General features: G+C 40.3%; 1 pseudogene; it reads right to left on the minus strand.

Moving 5' to 3' along the window:
- Nucleotides 1-553: 553 nt before the first annotated feature.
- On the minus strand, nt 554-2,675 carry LOC147881425 (uncharacterized; annotated as a pseudogene).
- Nucleotides 2,676-18,731: the final 16,056 nt, after the last annotated feature.

Genomic DNA, 18,731 nt, shown 5'->3' on the forward strand with positions numbered 1-18,731 from the left:
TAATCAAAACCTTAGACCTAGATGTGGTAAAAAATCAGCTACTAGAGATAACTAGACTAAAGGTTCCTACGCAGACTTCTCCTCCTCATTGATGGATCCTTGTGGATAACATGGAGGATGTGGATTTGTCTTATTTATAGTGTAAATATTATAGCTGAGGTAGGGCCCTAAAATAGGCCACTTTCCTTCCAAATTTGACCCTCCATCCAGTATTGCCACGGTTTATTCACCAACAAGAATCAAGAATTTTGCATGATTAATGTAAGTAGATAAAGCTATAAAAGTTTTGCACTCAAGTTTATCTAAATTACTTGACTTACAAAAAATCTAGAATTATATCTCAAGAAAATTTTGTATTCAAGTTTATCTAAAGGTATTTGACTTATAAAAAATTTAGAATTTTTCCTCAAGAACTAGCCCAACTCCTTATCCGATACATGTGACGTATCATTATCTGAAACCAAAATTAGCCAAGGATAATCCATAGATGATCTAGCTCATTATAAGACATTTTCAAGAATGTTTCACCTTGCATGAAAAATGAAAAGTAAAATTACCTAGCACTTTTCATGAAGTCATTAAAAACTTTGTAGTCATTCTCATCTAGCTAGTACTTGTTCGTTCTTACATTACATGTCGAATTTGCTAATGCAATAATTGTTTCAATGTCCACCATGTTTAAGTATGTCAAATCATAAGTGAACATTTGTGCTCCTTTTGCCCTTTGATACCATCCAAGCTGAACTTCCAAACCTTGGGGCCTATTTGCTGCTAAATCAAAGCCACACTTATAATCCACGTACCTCCCTCTGACTTTCTTCCTCATCTTTTGAACTCTTCCTAAGTACCATGTACCATGAGTTGCATCCATCTTCCTCGTGATTATAGCTTTGCCATTTCTTTTCATGTGTTGTCTTCCTTGTCCTTTTGGGTCATCATGAAAGTATACAGCACCGTCACAACCTATGCCAAATAAATTTCCATTTGATGATTGTGCTTTTGCTTCATGGTTGAAGTAAACACCTTGCTTTACCCTTGTGAGTCTATCTTTTGACAAGGTTGGACATCCATTGAGTTGGCTCACCAATGTTGACTTGAAAATAAACTTTTAGTCCACCTCTACAATGGGACTAATGTTTTTCTTAGGGGGCATGTTTCTTGTTTCCTTTAAAATGTCATCGATTTCCTGTTTAATCTCACTAAGTGCAATAACCTCTTCGCTTTCATCGCTATTCTCATCCATATATTATTCTTCACCACATGGCTCCACAAAGTCATCATTCTCATCAGCTTCTCCCATTTCAGCATCTAGCTTAGACCATGTAGACCCTGCATCTTGAAACCACCATTTCAAGTCTTCAGCCTTGCTAGGTTTCAAACCCAAAGACTCACATAGTATGTGAGATTATTGTAAGCCCTCCTTCAATGCATCAATCATCTTTTCATCAGAAGAAACACTCTCATAGTCACCTAGATTTGCTTCAATCATCCCTTCTTGTTTGTTCAAATGTTTCCATATATGCTCTTGCTTTTTATGAGCCCTAGAGAAAGTTAGACCATTTTGAGCACACTCATGCATGGCAATTTTATTCAAGCTACCAATGCTATGTAGAAGATTTCCAAGATCATTTATGATGTTTCTTGCCCAATCATGCCTCCAACTTTACTAAAATAGATTTCAACGGCATCAGGAACGATAAGATTAGTGGACATTTCAGATTAGGATAAAAATCTCGAAACATATTTATGAGCAATACAACAAAATGTCAAGAAATTATGCAGTCCGTATAAGCCTCCTTACTGATGGAAATTTTCTTCAAGGCGTAGGTTGGATGGTGATGAATCCATAGTCACCAAATTTTGAAAAAGAAAACTACCTTGGCTGCAAGCACCACACGCTCCTTCAAGGTCAAATATGGTGATAATAAAATATCAATATAATCAGCAACAATCATCAAATAGGCCTCAGTCCCCTTCATACTTCTTTATTTTTTTTGAAGTTTTCTCAAACATTTATGTACTTGTCTACTTGCAATCCTTTGAGTTGCTCCCCAATTTTGTCGATCATTCCTTTGAATATCTCCATCTCGTAGCTTGTGCTCCTCAATTGCAAAAGAATTGTAAGTAATAGACTCGGGGGGGTCACTCATCATATGTAACCCTATCACGTGAGTTCAACAGAAGGATTTTTTTTATTTCTAAAATTTACAGAAATAAATATACATAAGGGACTATTTAAAATAGTTTTGGAAAAAATTTACAGATTTGTATAGAAAAGGGGTACATTTTATTCATGAAATTTTTTACAGATAAGGGACTTTAAATATAGGCCTCGAACGCACGTGATATAGAGGGTTTATACATAGTGACCCCCCCGAGGTAATAGATACATGATTTAGTGAGATCTAAACACATCCAATTGCTAGTTATCGAGTAGAACTATCAAGTGGGCTTGCAAGTTTCTTTCCACAGCGTACAAAGTCTTAATCATGAAGGCCATACACATTTCCTCCTACAATTTTTCCTCTCAAATTCCATCCACACCAATTGATAGCAAAAGGTTGTTTGCTTTTCTCCAAATAGTCTTCAAGCATCAAATTTCGTCTTCTACTATCTCCATCTGAAGCATGTCCAATTATGGGTACAAATTTATCTTTTAGGTTTGCATTCCACATGGTCTCCAAAAGATTCCATTGGTTCCTTACAAAATCACTATCAGAATGATTGCATGTGCAATGCACAACCAAAGCCAGTCATGGAAGAAGATCATGAATCTTGAGGATTAACAATCAAAAGTTTAGCAGCATAATGACCTATAATATGATTTTGAAAGGAATCTTTAATATTTGACTATCCTTGTAAGACTTCACCAACAACAATGGAGTCATTTCATGAGCATTGATGATATTCTCCTTTCTTTCCACAAAACCCAATAAGAGTGTCATCTTTTGCATTCCATCTACACAACATGATTATAGAGTTTAATAACTTCCTCATCTTTTTGAGAGATTCCAAACATATCAATTATAAATATCTTGATGATATAGATAAAAGTAGAATGCATAGAGAGCTAAAATTACCTTATTCGATGCTTAATGGTTGTCTCATCTTCCACTATGATAAGTGGAACTATAGAAATGACTCCATATCTTTTTTTTGGATCCATATAGATCTTCCCAACAACATCGAATATGATAACTGGAACTATAGAGATGACTCCATATCTTTTTTTTGCATCCATTTAGATCTTCCCAATAGCATTGAATATGTATTCATGCTCACCACAAATAAATTCAATTGCTTTTCTTCCTTGCCTTCTAGTGGTAGACAAAGATGGACCTCCAAGGTTTATACTCAAGAAGTCATGTAGATGTGGACCACCCCATAGCTTAATAACTTCATATATGGTTTTTGTAGACTCACTAAACCTGTGTCCTTGCTTTGACCGTAACATGTTTTGTGCCACCTCTTGAAAAAACTCCCACAAGGCTAATTTTCCACCAAACTTTCCTTGTCTATGAGCTTCAATTATGTTGTTACAAAAGTGTCAAACATCTTTCCTATTTATACATTCAGTACGTGATTCTTTCAATGTTGACTCTGATTGAGAGCACTACAATTTTTGATGTTGCCCACCATAGACTTCTTTTTTCTTCATTCAAACTTTTCCTACACTCAAAAGTGGCATTTTTAAGCTCTTCAATTGTCAGGTAGTCTACCCGCCTTCCTTTTCCTCTTTTCCTGGTTCCTCTCTTCTGAACGGCAAGATTCTCTGTATATAATCTCATATGAAATTTGGAACAACTTGAAATTTTCTTACAGTGTTCACATGAGAAACCTTGAAATGGATCTCCAATGCTTGATATACGAAGACAATTTATGTGCCTGAAACATCCATCTATCTTGTATTCCACATTCCCATCATGTAAAGTGGCCTTTGAATATGGTTCACAAAACCATTCATGCCCCATCTTTTGATCCATAAAAAATGACTTAATATTAATTTCACAACCATTGACATGAAAATTTGATTGCCATAATCCCCAACATATTGCAGACCGTGTCAAGAGACCGGAGTGCTCCGAAGGCTAGATTGCTTACATAATATACATTGCATGACTTGATTCTTGTGAGCATTCTGCCAGAGGAATTTCAGATCGTGTCAAGAGACCGGAGTGCTCCCGAGGCTACAAGCCTACATACGTAACTTGATTGTCTAAGCATTCTGCCAGGGGAATTGCAGACTGTGTCAAGAGACTGGAGTGCTCCCGAGGCTAGATTGCTTACATACTATACATTGCATGACTTGATTCTTGTGAGCATTCTGCCAAGGGAATTGCAGATTGTGTTAAGAGACCGGAGTGCTCCCGAGACTACAAGCTTACATACATAACTTGATTGTCTAAGCATTCTGACAGGGGAATTGTAGACCACATCAAGAGACCGGAGTGCTCCCAAGGCTAGATTGCTTACATACTATACATTGCACAACTTGATTCTTGTGAGCATTTTGCCAAGGGAATTGCAGACCATGTCAAGAGACCAGAGTGCTCCCGAGGCTAGATTACTTACATACTATACATTGCACGACTTGATTCTCTAAAGATTCTGCTAGGGGAAAAATAGATCGTGTCAAGAGACTGGAGTGCTCCTAAGGCTAGACTGCTTACATACTATACATTTCACGACTTGATTTAGTAAGCATTCTGCTAGGGGAATTGCAAACAATGTCAAGAGACCAGAGTGCTTCCAAGGCTAGATTGCTTAATACTATATATTGCACGACTTGATTCTCTAAGCATTTTGCCAGGGGAATTGCATACCATGTCAAGAGACCGGAGTGCTCCCAAGGCTAGATTACTTACATACGTAACTTGATTGTCTAAGCATTCTGCCAGGGGAATTGCAGACCGTGTCAAGAGATCGGAGTGCTCCCGAGGCTAGATTGCTTACATACTAAGACTGGATTCTCAAAGTAATGGATTTCAATGTTATGAGCTAAGACAACAAAGGAGTAAAATTCAAATACAATTTCTTACAGTGTTTAAATAGTTATTCAAACATAACAGATATGCATAATCATAAAGTAAATATCAACTTAGACCTTCCCATCTAAATAATGAATCCAATTAAAAACCAATAAATATTTAACTAGAAAGACCTTCAAGGACTTATACCGACTCAACTTCTCTCTTAAATTTTGATCTATAAGGCTATATCATTTTTAATAGAAAGGTCAAATCTTCTTAAATAATACCAATATTATATATGGGTGTATGTGTGTGTGTGTACACTCACACACACTTTTTTTTAATGAAACCACAAAATTTATATTAGAAAAAAGTTTTTAAAATGAGAATAGTCTCAAGAAAAGACTGTTCTAATAAACCAAAAGCATTGGGAAACACCTCTAGACAAGAGACATCCAAGTCATTCTCATGACAAGCAACACACACACACACACACGAGAATAAAACCAAAAGACTCAAATAGAATAATTAATGATGGGAAAGAACATGCTAGCTACATGTCCATGTAACAACACTTAAAGAAGAATATAGAAGAAGCATAATGACATAGAAGCATATAGAGATATAGGCATAAGCATATCGAAGCATATAGAAACATAGGCATAGGGTCAACATTAGCTTGGGTGTAGCCAATCACGAAACTATTTTTGGAGCCATTTTGGGGCTATGATGCGATGCGCTTTGGGTGAATATTTGAATTTTGCGTGGACCCATGCTCTTGTCGAAAATTTTCCCAATGTCATGAAGGCACATTGGTGTAATAATGAGATGCAATCTATTTGTTCAAAACATTGAATAGCTCGACACATGGCATCTCTGCATTGCTTCATGGAGTGCAGTCTCTGGCCTATGCTGCCTAATGACTTATTATTGCACAGACTTTTGTTGTAGCTTTGCCACCTCTCACTATGCATGCACCCATGCAGATCATTAAAATTGAAGGTTGGCTTGGAGAGACCATCGTGCTGGTTCTTGTCATAATAATTAGATGCAATCTATCATTCTAAATACCACCGTAGGGCAGTCTCTACCTAAACTCCTATCATCATGTAGCCTTTTAGTGCTTCTTTGCCCGTAGCCCATGCAAATCACAAGTTAGCTTAGAGAGACCACCGCATTGGTTTTTGGCATAATAATGAGACACAATCTATTATTCAGATCATCACCTTAGCACCACCTCTCATCACCCATAATTCAAGGTTGTCTTGGAGAGACCACCGCATTGGTTCTTGGAGTTATAGCTTTGTTACCTATTTTTATGTATTACGAGAGGACATCTATGAAAGCCACTACACTAGTTCTTGGAGTTATATATTTGTGTACCAAGGAATATGTATTATGTTGTGCAACCAAGCAAAATGCAATTGATGATATGGCCCTTGAGGGGCAAGGGCCATATCTACATGCATTATACAATATCTACGATGCCATTGGGGACAAAAATGGCATGTCGATATGGCCCTTGCCCCTAAAGGGGACCCCTCAAGGGCCATATCATCTATTGCATTTTTTGAAAGTTTAATTGTATTTTTCTAGATGTATCTCCATGAAACCACAATGGTAGGGTTGTTGGAGTTATTTTAGTGCTATTTTGGTCATAAACTAAGGAAATTGTAGTCCTTCTTTCTTGGTATTTTAGTCCTTATTGCAGTAAATATAAATGATGGCAAAAGTATAATTTATCGAGTGAAAATTGAGCAAAAGAGATTACAATGTACATTTACATCCAATAACAGGTTATATAAAAATTATCAACTTATATCGAGCAAAAATTGAACAGAGGATCTTACATTTATAAAAACTCAGCAATTGCTGAGAGCCTTAAACAAAAGATTATAGGTAGCGGATAACCATTCAAATACAAATATTAAGAGGCTTGAAATTGAACAAAAAGAGATTACATAAATGCCTTAGAGACCAAAACATTATATCCAGTGAGCCAAAAGATCGTTGAGCTTGCCCAAAAGATTACATCCAGCCATTGCTAAGAGCCTCGTCTAAGCAAGAGGGAATTTGTACAACTCAATTTTCTACTAGTCTAGCTTGTTACATTAAAAATTTTTAGGGAGCCAAAGGAGGATATGATGGAGAGGCTGAAGACCATGCACATTGCCAGGACTCAGATGATGCCCCCCCTAGCAAGCCAAGAGTACTCTGCTTTGAAAGTATTGAGGGCTTCATCAACATCTAGGGGGAATCCATACAGCACAACCATAAAGAGGCCCTCTGTGAGCATGTTATCCAAGGTGATGACATTCAGATGTGTGGGGAGTCGCCTATGGGAATGAAAAGTCTCCACTAGTGTGAGCATTTCTACTCCACATGAGTGCAACGCAATCACCTTATATGAGAAGGCATATATTATTGGGATCACAGAGCATCGAGGGGGGGACCAACTAGGCATGCTGAAGATGAGTGGGTGAGCAGATGTAGTGACGAGAGTTGGCGGAGGGAGCGTGGAGCAAAGTAGAGCATGGGAGGAAAAGAGATAGAGGATAGAGGAGGGGTGTAGAGCAAAGTAGTAGAGCATGGGCGGCGGATCATAGAAACATAGTAAAATGCCAAATGCAATGGATCTTATATATATTATAAAGTTTGAGGCACCGTGGTGGCTAGCCTGGGGTTCAATCCATATGAATTCCATGTCACTGTGGTGGAATCCCCTAGACAGGTTGGTAATCATGAAGAAGACGCCATCACTCATTACCATAATTTACTGCACTCATAGTAATCATGCATGCAAGCCCGGTGGTGGTAACTAGAATTTGAGTAATTACGGGCCACTGCGATGGCTGGTAATTAACTAACAGCTCGGTGGATCTTAGCCACCACCACAGACGTGGCTGGGAATCTTAGATGCCACCACCTCTAATCATTCATTACCATGCAAGTCAGTACTCCCGCCTTGAATTATTCAAAATTTGGACCAACCACCGTGGTGGGTCTTACCTTGACAGTAGTCGGCGGGCTACAACCACCACCGTGGCTCTCACCTTGACAATGTAGTCAGCTATTCCATTCCCTTAACTGTTTCCTCTTATATCCCTCTCGAGCATTTCATTCTCCTTTGCAATCTCAAGCCTCCACTATTCCATTTCCTTCACTGCTTCATCTTCTATCTGTCTCGACCATTTATTTCTTCCTTGCACTCTTCCTGCAACTTCTATCCCCTGTCATAATGGACCTTGTATAGTCTAGGAGCTCCTCACACAATCTTTCCTCCCCCTCTACAGCACAGTGCTAGAGCCCCTCCTCCCCTAATCTTAAAATTGTGACATATGGGAGATTCTCTCTCACTATTCAAAAGCCCAATTTGGATGCTCTCCAAAACTTCACCAGAATGGTGAAGGAGGTGAACGTGAAGGAGGGGCAACTAGTCTGTCAAGGTCACAAGATTACCATCAATGAAAGCATGATTGAAAAGGCTCTAGGAATTTGTGGAGGTAGTACGCAAGCACACTTTTTCGAGAAGCAGTGGAAGAGATAGGATATTCTAGACGTATACCCCAACGCTCAGATTAGTAAAGATGGTGGAGTCAAGATTTCAAGCTTGCCAACATACCTCCAAGATGTATTGAAGAAGACAATTCACTTCTTTCCTAATATGAGAGGAACATGCAAGTTCTAGCAGGTTCAAGCAGTAGTAAAGCAACTGAAAGGAACATGCAAGTTCTGGCAGGTTCAAGCAGCAATAGAGCAACTGAAAGGACGTGATGTATCTTTCTCAAGGGTGATCTCCAAGAGTGTGTTAACCAACTTGAAGAATTGCATGGATGGCAAATCCCAATTATCATCTCAGTCTACTGGAGTTGCAATGCACCTGATGACATCCACCCTCAAAGGGATTTTTGAGCAATATGAGAAGCAGATGTCTCAGAAGGTGACTTTTCGACAAGAGAAAGCCACCGATACAACAAAGGCAACACAAATTGAGAAAAGTCTCAGGGAAGGTGTGGAAGCCAAGGTAGAGGAGGCACAAGCAAGGGACTTACAGGCACAAGCAAGGGCCTTGCAGGCATAAGAGCAAGTTGAGGAAAGGCATAGAAGAGAAGAAGTGGAGAAGCGAATGAAGGAGCTTCGAGATAGGCTCGAAGAAGTGAGAAATGGTGAGGACATGGCGGACAAGGATCTAGAAAAGATGTGAAAGAACCTTGAAGATCAGAGTGCCAAAAAGAGAGTCTTTACAAATGGATTTGCAACATGTAGAACTCATTGAACATTGAAAAAGACCAGATGATGGAGGAGCTAAAAAGGGAGAATGCAGAAACTAAAAAGGTGATGCAGGAACTGCGAGAGAGCTTCGAGGCCAAGAAGGATGAGGTTGAGAGCACTTGAGGCGGAGACAACGAGGCAGCTCCCTAGGCTAGGAAGGATGTAGAGAGTAGCCACCATGGTGGAGCAAGTTCCAACCACCGCAGTGGAGAAATTTGCAATAGCCACAGTGAGGGCTGTTTTTTTGAAACATTGTTGGAAGTCCAAAGAGCAAGCTACAATATCCTACAAGAAGATCACAATAAATGTTTGCACAAGCTTGGCGTGGATTTTGACAGTTATGAAAAGCATTCTATCATCCTGTAAGATCTCAAAACTAGAGTGGAAGTCTTGGAAACCGCCCATGAAGAAGTTTTCCAAGAATTTACGAAAGTTCAACAAATGCTGAGGGTTTTGATGAAGCTATTGCATAGAGTGAGAAAAAAGTGGAGGAGATAAAGGAGAACATCCGCAACCTTAGGATAAGGGAGGAAGGAATCAAGAAGCAACTTCGTCATGTACAGAGCAAGACTGTGGTATTCACAGCTGCAAGAGTTAAATCGGATGCCTATTCTGCTATGCAGTAGGGTTTGAAATGCATGGTCTACCATACCCCTATCATAGATGACTGCTGTATCCGATGGCCTGCATGCTACCACCCTGTGCACATTTTTTGCTTTGGAGTGTGGGTGCATACAAAATCGCTATGTAGAGAATGCCATTTGCCATTGCCCCAGGTCATGGACGAATCAAATGTGCCTGCCTGTTACAGCTATCTATAGGATGAGAAAGTAGATGCTACAGCTCAATTTGCCATTTGGGCAAAAGATCTTAAAGACAAGGAGCTCAAATTGAAGAAAGCCAAGACCAAACCTGACTGCGAGGAAAAGGAGCCTGAAGGGAGGAACCAACCCCCTTCCAGAAAGGAGCAAATAGGGCCACCGAGCCATCAACCAGGAAGCTCAAATCAAGGAAAGAGGAAGCAGCATGAAGGGAAGGAGTCTTTGAGATTGTAATTGATATAATCTGTGTGTAATCTATTGAATTGTTGATCTTCTCTAGAGTTTCCTTGGGCAATGTTTTCTCAGCTAAGCAACTAGATTGTGTCCTTTGGTCCACACCAGCACGGTGAGAATAAATGAGACGAAAGATTTTGATTTGACACGTCATGTGAGACGAAAGATTTCGATTAGATCACTAATGTGAGACTAAAAGATTTCGATTAGTGAACTATTGTACCATGAAATATTTCGATTAGATAACTAATGTGAGACGAAAGATTTAGATTAGACAAGTAGCATGAGACTGAAGAATGAGAAGGTTGGGCTCAATGAACTCTCTCCCTATTTAAGTGCAGTGGAGACAAAACTGAGAGCCCATTATGAAATCTAACCCAAAACTCTATACACCGATCCATCTACTATGAATCTATGGCATACCCAAAAGACTTTGGAATGCTTTCGTTCTATTTGAAAATGATGTTGGATGGCATCCTCACAGAAACAGACCCAGAGAAGGATGAAAATAGTTGTAAGGAGGACATGCTTCGGTGGTTGGTGTATTACTTGGAGTTGGCACATATGGTGATTATTAATTTCCCTAGCTATTGTTTTCTCTGCTTCTTTAAGGTACTTGTCAAGCTCATGATGTAGGTTTCTTTTGGCAGGACATGAAAGATGCTCAAAGATGTATAGAGCACAAAGAGCAGGATAAAGAGGACCCCCAGCAAAAGGAGGAGTTACTATGGGCATATAAGCTGACAGAGTCAAGTAAGCAATGTGTGATCTGAGTGTGTGAAGAGGTCTACCATAGTGCAGTAGATTGGCCTCTAGAGCTAGGAGATACTTGCTATAGAGAGGTTGATAAGATAGTTGGGAGTCTAGAATTTCCTTGAAATAATAAAAATGTTGGAGATATTTCTTAAACTTGTGGATATTCTCATGGTGCTCGTAATACCTAATCGTTGGGAGTCTGGAATTTCCTTGAAATAATAAAAATCTTGTAGACATTTCTTAAACTTGTGGATATTCTCATCGTGCTCATAATACCTGATTTTATATCAACCTGCTTCCATGTTAGTACTTAAATAAATGTTTTAAGTAGCATGATGGTTGAAATCTGAGAGTTAACTATACCCAATCTAAAGGGCACTAGTACTGTGTAATAAATCTTAGGATAGCATGGCAGTAGTGTAGCGATAGCATGGTAGTAGTGCAGGATAAGTTATCACTGTTGAGATATCGAGCTCCACTCGCGATATGCCAGGGTGACCGTTGTGTATTTATGTCACCGACTTGTTAGCTGGAGATGTGGTTGGTACACCGCCCACGAATAATAGCTGGATGACAGCTATCCTTATCTACACTAGTTCGTGGCTCAGTTAATATTCCACCTTAGTTAGTTGAGTTTTGTTTGAGACCCACATATAGGGTTCTTCTATTTCTTTGTACTAGAGGTCTTTTGGCTTACACAACTAAGAAGAGAAAAACTGTTTTCAGCCTCCACCTTTGTGTGTACTCCCCCATTGTGCTTGTGAGAAAGCCTCAAGTGAGACTCCTTCCCTCTCTCCCACTATCTTCACATGGTATCAGAGCCTTGTTCGTGGTAAGGAGCTCAAGAAAGCAAACCAAGTTCACAGTGTCCTAGTAAGAGGACCAGTGTTGCTTTCCTTTTTCGAGTTTGGGAGCAAATCTCTGCAGGTAGCATAGCCAGAAGTGCAAGAGTGCATTGTCTCAGGTTGAGATGCCCTTCGCAGTGTGGCAAGAGGGCATTATATGCTGCGGGTAAGGGCTAAGCCCTTAGTGACTTTATTTTTCTGATTCGAGGTCATTTCGAGGCCTGTTTTGGAGGCAGAAGTTCTCTGCAATCACTCAGAAAAAGGCCCTGTTTGGGCTGTGCGACCAATGTTCTGCAGGTCGGTGAAAAGTTGCCACAGAAATTGCATCGTATGCCTGTGCGCAGAGATATTGGGAGTTGCAGAATCATCCTTATTGCCTGTTGATGCAAAATTGTCACTAGGAAGTGACTGTGTGGTCAAAAACCACTTTTGTCAGGTTTGCAGATTTGCCCTTGTGAGGCAGAAGCTGTGTTTTTTGCAGTGATAGAATATTTTGCAGTGTTCTGTAATGGCGTCTGATTCTCTTTCACAAATTGTCACTGAAAAGCTTGACAAGAACAACTTCCAAGCATGGAAGTTTAGAATGACGAATTTCCTTATGGGAAAAGGCTACTGGGAGTTCATTACAGGAAATGAAGAAGAACCAGTTCTTCCTAATGTTCCCAATCAACAGGAAATGCAGGCATTTAAAGGATGGCATGAGAGAGCCAGGAAAGTTATGTACTAGCTGTCTATCAGTATTTCGGACTCCATGATTGTGCATATTCAGGATGCAAGTACACCAAAGGAGGCATGGGATACTTTGGCAAAAATGTACAGCACAAATACGCAAGCCAGGAAAATGCAGCTCAAGCAGGAGCTACACAATGTGCAGAGAGAAAATATGAGCATCAATGACTACCACATGAAGGTGAAGAAAATTGTGGATGCACTTGCTTCCATTGGGTCACCAGTGGATGATGACGATTTAGTTTCTGTGACCTTGAATGGTCTAGGAAAGGATTATGCACAGTTCCAGACATCCATTGCCGTCCGTGAAAAATTTCCTGATTTTGAGGAGTTGATTGCTCTTCTAATTTCTGAAGAGCAGAGAAATGGTGGTGCATCTTCTTCAGCAAGAACTTCAAAAGAAACTGTCTTCTACTCAAATGCTGGTAGAGGTAGAGGCAGAGGAGAGGAGGCCGATCTGCAGGCCGTGGTAGAAATCAGAATATGTAGCAAATGCAAGAAAACCAGTCCTATGTAGGAGGACGTGGTAACTCTAGAGGCAGGGGGAGCCAAAGAGCTCGTGGTGGATGGCAGAGAGGCCAAAATGCAAACAGCAATGTTGAATGCTACTACTGTGGTAAAATGGGGCATATGGCTAAATACTGCTACAAAAAGCAGAATGACATTATGAATGGAAAATTGCAGCAAGGCAATTATGCATCCTCTAGTAGACAGGGTGATGACAGAAATGAGCATTTGTTTATGGTGCAGCATATGACAAATTCTGTGACAAGTGTAGAAGAAAGCAATGATGTGTGGTATGTTGACTCAGGTGCATCAAACCACATGACAGGTCATGCTGAATGGATGCAGGATGTAAGGAAAATGGAAAAACCAGGATTTGTGGAGACTGGTGATGATACTGCACATCCTATTGTGCAGATTGGCAAAATTCCTTTGTCTATGCAGGATGGGAAAAAGAAATACTTGTCTGATGTATTTCATGTCCCAAACATCACCAAGAACCTGGTTTCTGTTGGTCAAACGGTTGAGTAGGGCTTGCAGGTCAGATTCAATCCTCATGGATGCTTTGTTGAGGATATGAAAAATAATGGTCGCTTGATAGCAAAAGGAAAGAAGAAGGGCAGGATGTTTACGTTGGATGCGAACATGCCTGAATTGAGTGCAGCAATGTTTGCATATGGGACCGGTGTAGTTGCAGATATTGATATCTGGCACAAATGCATTGGTCATGTTAATATACGGTGACTTAAATCAATGCAAGCCCAAAATATTGTTGCAGGATTGCCTAAATTCAAGGTTGCAGAAATGCACAAGGTTTGTGAAGCCTGTCAATTTGGGAAACAAGCAAGGAAACCTTTTCCTAGGCATGTTCAAGAGAGTAAAAAGCCATTGGAATTAATCCACTCTGATGTGTGGACTACTAAAGTTGCATCTATTGGTGGCTGTCACTATTTTGTCACATTTATTGATGACTTCAGCAGAAAACTTTGGGTGTATTTTATGAAAAAGAAAAGTGAAGTGTTTGGGCACTTCAAGGCTTTCAAAGCTATGGTTGAAAAAGAAACAGGCCTGCAAATAAAATGCCTAAGGTCAGATGGAGGGGGAGAGTACCTCTCAAATGAGTTTGCAAGGTTCTTGCAAGAGCATGGTATAAAGCAACAATATTCATGCAGTCATACCCCAGAGCAAAATGGAATTGCAGAAAGGAAAAATAGGCATATTGGAGAGGTATCTCGGGCTATGCTAAATGAAAAAGGTCTACCAGATTATTATTGGGCTGAAGCAGTTGCTACAGTAGTTTATATAATGAACAGGACTCCCACTGCAGCAATACATGGCATGACGCCAGAGGAGATGTATACTGGTAGGAAACCAGATATTTCTCATTTGAAAATTTTTGGTTGCATTGCCTATGTCCATGTGCCAGATGAGTTGAGGTCCAAGTTGGATCCAAAAGCTGAGAAGTGCATCTTTATTGGTTATTCTCTGCAGCAGAAACGGTATAGATGCTATAACCCTTCTACACGTAAGTTCACAGTGAGCAGAGATGTTGTTTTTGATGAGATGAGCAGCTGGTATAAACCAGTAAATGTGATGATTGATGTAGATGCACAAAATGGTAATGCTGCATAAAATTCACAGCAGCAATCACAAAATATCAGTGGACCTGCAGTGTCCTCTAGTAGTGGTTCACATACTTTGCCATGGACAGGTAGATTGAGATCAGGAGAATCTCCTCAAAGCAATGCAGATAGTGGTACGCAGGTATCACGAAAAGGAAAAGAGAAGGTAGATCAGCCCATGTTTGATGTGAATGCAGGTCACTCTTATGTGGATGGTGAATCTAGTGGCTCAGAACAGAGCATTGATGATGAGTTGGGTATTCCTTCTGTTGTTACACCTGGAGTAAGGAATACCAGGGATGTTTTGAGAGCACGTGGAAGTGAGCCTATTTTGCGCAGGTCTACCAGGGTTAGTATCCTGTGGATAGGCTGAAATATGATGGATTTATAGCCATTCACTATGCCTATATGGTCAAAGTGATACAGGAACCAGAACCCACTTCTTTTGAGCAAGCCATGGGAAATGAAAAATGGGAGAAAGCCATGGATGAAGAAATGGATGCCTTGGATGCAAATGCTACATGGGAATTGGTGCCTTTGCCTAAAGACAAGAATGCAATTGGCTGTAAGTGGGTTTATAAGATCAAGCACAATGCAGATGGTTCTGTGAATAGATACAAGGGAAGATTAGTTGTCAAGGGGTATGCACAAACATATGGCATTGATTATGAAGAAACTTTCAGCCCAGTTGCAAGGATGGCAACTGTAAGAGCAGCCATTGCTATGGCTGCATCAAAGGGATGGTCTTTACATCAGATGGATGTAAAGAATGCCTTCTTGCATGGTGATTTGCAAGAAGAGGTCTTTATGGAGTAGCCAGCAGGTTATGTTCATGCTACTCATCCTGAGTTTGTTTGCAGGTTGAAGAAAGCCTTGTATGGCTTGAAGCAAGCACCTAGAGCATGGTCTGATAAGATAGGACAGTATCTTGTCACTATTGGCTTTCAGATTTCCAAGGCAGATTTCTCACTCTATGTGAGAAAAACAGAGAAAGGGATTATGCTGCTGGTCATTTATGTTGATGATTTGATCATCATAGGTGATAGTGATGAAGATATCCTTCATGTGAAAATGCTATTAAGGCAGAAGTTTGAGATGAAGGATTTGGGAGAGCTGCGTTATTTCTTGGGCATTGAGGTGATTAGATCACCAAGTGGGATACAGCTCTTGCAGAGGCAGTATGGACTGGACATGCTGTCCAAATATGGGATGACAGGCTGTAAGCCTATTTCAGTTCCTTTGGAGCAGAATGTGAAGCTGAGCGCAAATGCAGGTGAGCTTCTGGAAGACCCTACTATGTACAAACGCATAGTAGGAAGTTTGATTTACATGACTATTACCAGGCCAGATTTTAGCTATGCTGTTGGGTTAGTAAGTCAATTTATGCAGGCTCCAAGGAAACCGCATTTGGATGCGGCTAGACGCATACTCAGGTATGTGAAGTCCACATTGCAGTATGGACTATTTTATGAGGCTGGGGTTCAGATACAGTTGCATGGATACACTGATGCTGATTGGGCTGGTAGTATTTCTGATAGATGATCTACCAATGGATATGTGTTCTCTTTTGGGAGTGCTGCAGTCACTTGGAGCAACAAGAAACAGCCTACAGTTGCCTTGTCGAGCACAGAGGCTGAGTACAGGGGTGCAGCAATGGTTGCATGTGAGGTAGCTTGGTTGCATAAGCTACTTTATGATATGCATCAGTCTATAGATGGGCCAGTTGTCATTTATTGTGACAACATGAGCAGTATACACTTGGCAAAGAACCCAGTCTTTCATGCTAGAACAAAGCACATTGAGGTGCATTATCACTATGTGTAGGAGAAGGTTTTACTAGGTCTTATTGATCTAGTTTATGTCAGCACAGAGGATCAGGTAGCTGACATATTCACGAAGGCATTGGGCGCAGAGAAGCTACGCAAGTTCAGAGACCTGCTTGGTGTGCAGGAATTAGGATTGAGCTCGAGGGGGAGTGTTGAGATATCGAGCTCCACTCGTGATATGCCAGGGTGACCGTCGTGTATTTATGTCACCGACTTGTTAGAGCTGGAGATGTGGTTGGTACACCGCCCACGAATAATAGTTGGATGACAGCTATCCTTATCAGTTAGTATGCCACCTTAGTTAGTTGAGTTTTGTTTGAGACCCACATATAGGGTTCTTCTATTTCTTTGTACTAGAGGTCTTTTGGCTTACACAACTAAGAAGAGGAAAACTGTTTTCAGCCTCCACCTTTGTGTGTACTCCCCCATTGTGCTTGTGAGAAAGCCTCAAGTGAGACTCCTTCCCTCTCTCCCACTATCTTCACAATCACCAGCATGGTGGTTGGTTGCACTAGAGCACTGCGATTTGCTTCTATTTTTACAAGATGAATGGATTCGTTATGGGAAACCAACGTGGTGGTTGTTGGGATATACTAAAACTCGATCCCATGTCTTCGCAGTTGCAATGTTCTAACAATCGTCATATCCCCTATGATGCATGCACTACAGAAACAAGAAAGTTTTCTCATTTTAATTAGTTGGTTGTTTGAAAAGCCCGTATGCTATGTAGACCATGAACTCCTTTAATTTTGTCAAAATCATGCCAGCTTCTCCTTTGCACTTCATCCACTTTCGCTTCATGGAACACTCTACATACTACAGTATTCTTAAGGCTTTGTTTACTATATGTTGAATGCACTCCTTTGGAGAGGCTGGCTACTATAAGCCATGTTATAGCATCATGGGCATCATTGAGTTTTTCTTGAGGGCTTGGTGTTTGAATAGAGGTTGCTTAATAACAACACTGCATCCATCATGTTCACCCTTACCATGGCTAGACCCAAAGAAATTCCACATCATGTCTAGACCGGTAAGGGATTTGAACCTTGAAACGAAGTAGAATCCATGTGTTGATTTAAATTGAGAGGAAGCACCATCTGACCACACCCAATGTTATTTTATATTTTTTGCATGGGTATTTTCCTTTTTCATCCATTCCTAATGCAGTTCCTAATGCAGTAGAAGAGCATGATGCACAAATAGGGTGTCATGTTCCCTATCATTTAAAATGTAGAAATGGTAAGTGCATTGCATTGACCTGGACTCCTGTGAGTCATCAAGAAAATTGGCATTAGGCATGGAAGAATCAAGCAAATGACTATACGTAATATGCACACAAGAATTGTTATCTGCTTGTTGTACTAGTGAGCACTTTGTATCTCATCTTTTTCTTGAAAAGAATAATTTTTTGAAAAATCTATGACAGATACAATAGTGTCATGGGGAAAATTGGCAAGGCACATCCTGAATTGCTTATCCTGCCAACTAGCTGTGAAATTGTGAAGCACATATTTTGGGATGGATTGATCCACATGACCTACAAGATCCCTTGGCTAGGTGCTCTTATATGACAATAGCCATCTCTTTTTATTGGATCCTTCAACATTGACATTTTCAAATCTCGTCCATTTTAGAGCAACATGGTTGTCTTCCCTCATTTCATTTCGACAGACATTGAATGTCTTCTTCTTCAGCTTCAAACTACAATGCTTGCATGTGCCATGAATGCATTCAATCCTGTGCCACTCACGGTCTCCCTTTGGACAAACCACTGGCTCCCACAGAGACCTCATGCTATAAAAAATACCCTCCATTGCAAAACATGATGAAGATCCCGGTGGCCTATAGACTGCGCATTCATTTGGGAGGCATGGGCATCAATCCCCATGGAGCAATGCTCCAACACAACCAGATCATCTCATTCATAGCTTGCCAGGCCAGGTCAAAGTCTATGTGTCTTTTGCAACAACAAACATTCTTGTCTTTGAGTTTCCTGATGTACTAGGTCTTACAATGCTCAAAGCTCCTCTCCCAATTGAAATGTCCAGATTCTGATCCACAAACTTGAGATACAACTCCATTGGGATGACCCAACATGTAGGAACAACAAAACAATGACCCCCCTTTTTGCTACTACTAAAAGAATACAAAA

This window comes from Dipteris shenzhenensis, chromosome 31 (genome assembly GCF_047967505.1).
Source record: "Dipteris shenzhenensis isolate YYH24624 ecotype China chromosome 31, Dip_SZ_1.0, whole genome shotgun sequence".
NCBI lineage: Eukaryota > Viridiplantae > Streptophyta > Polypodiopsida > Gleicheniales > Dipteridaceae > Dipteris > Dipteris shenzhenensis.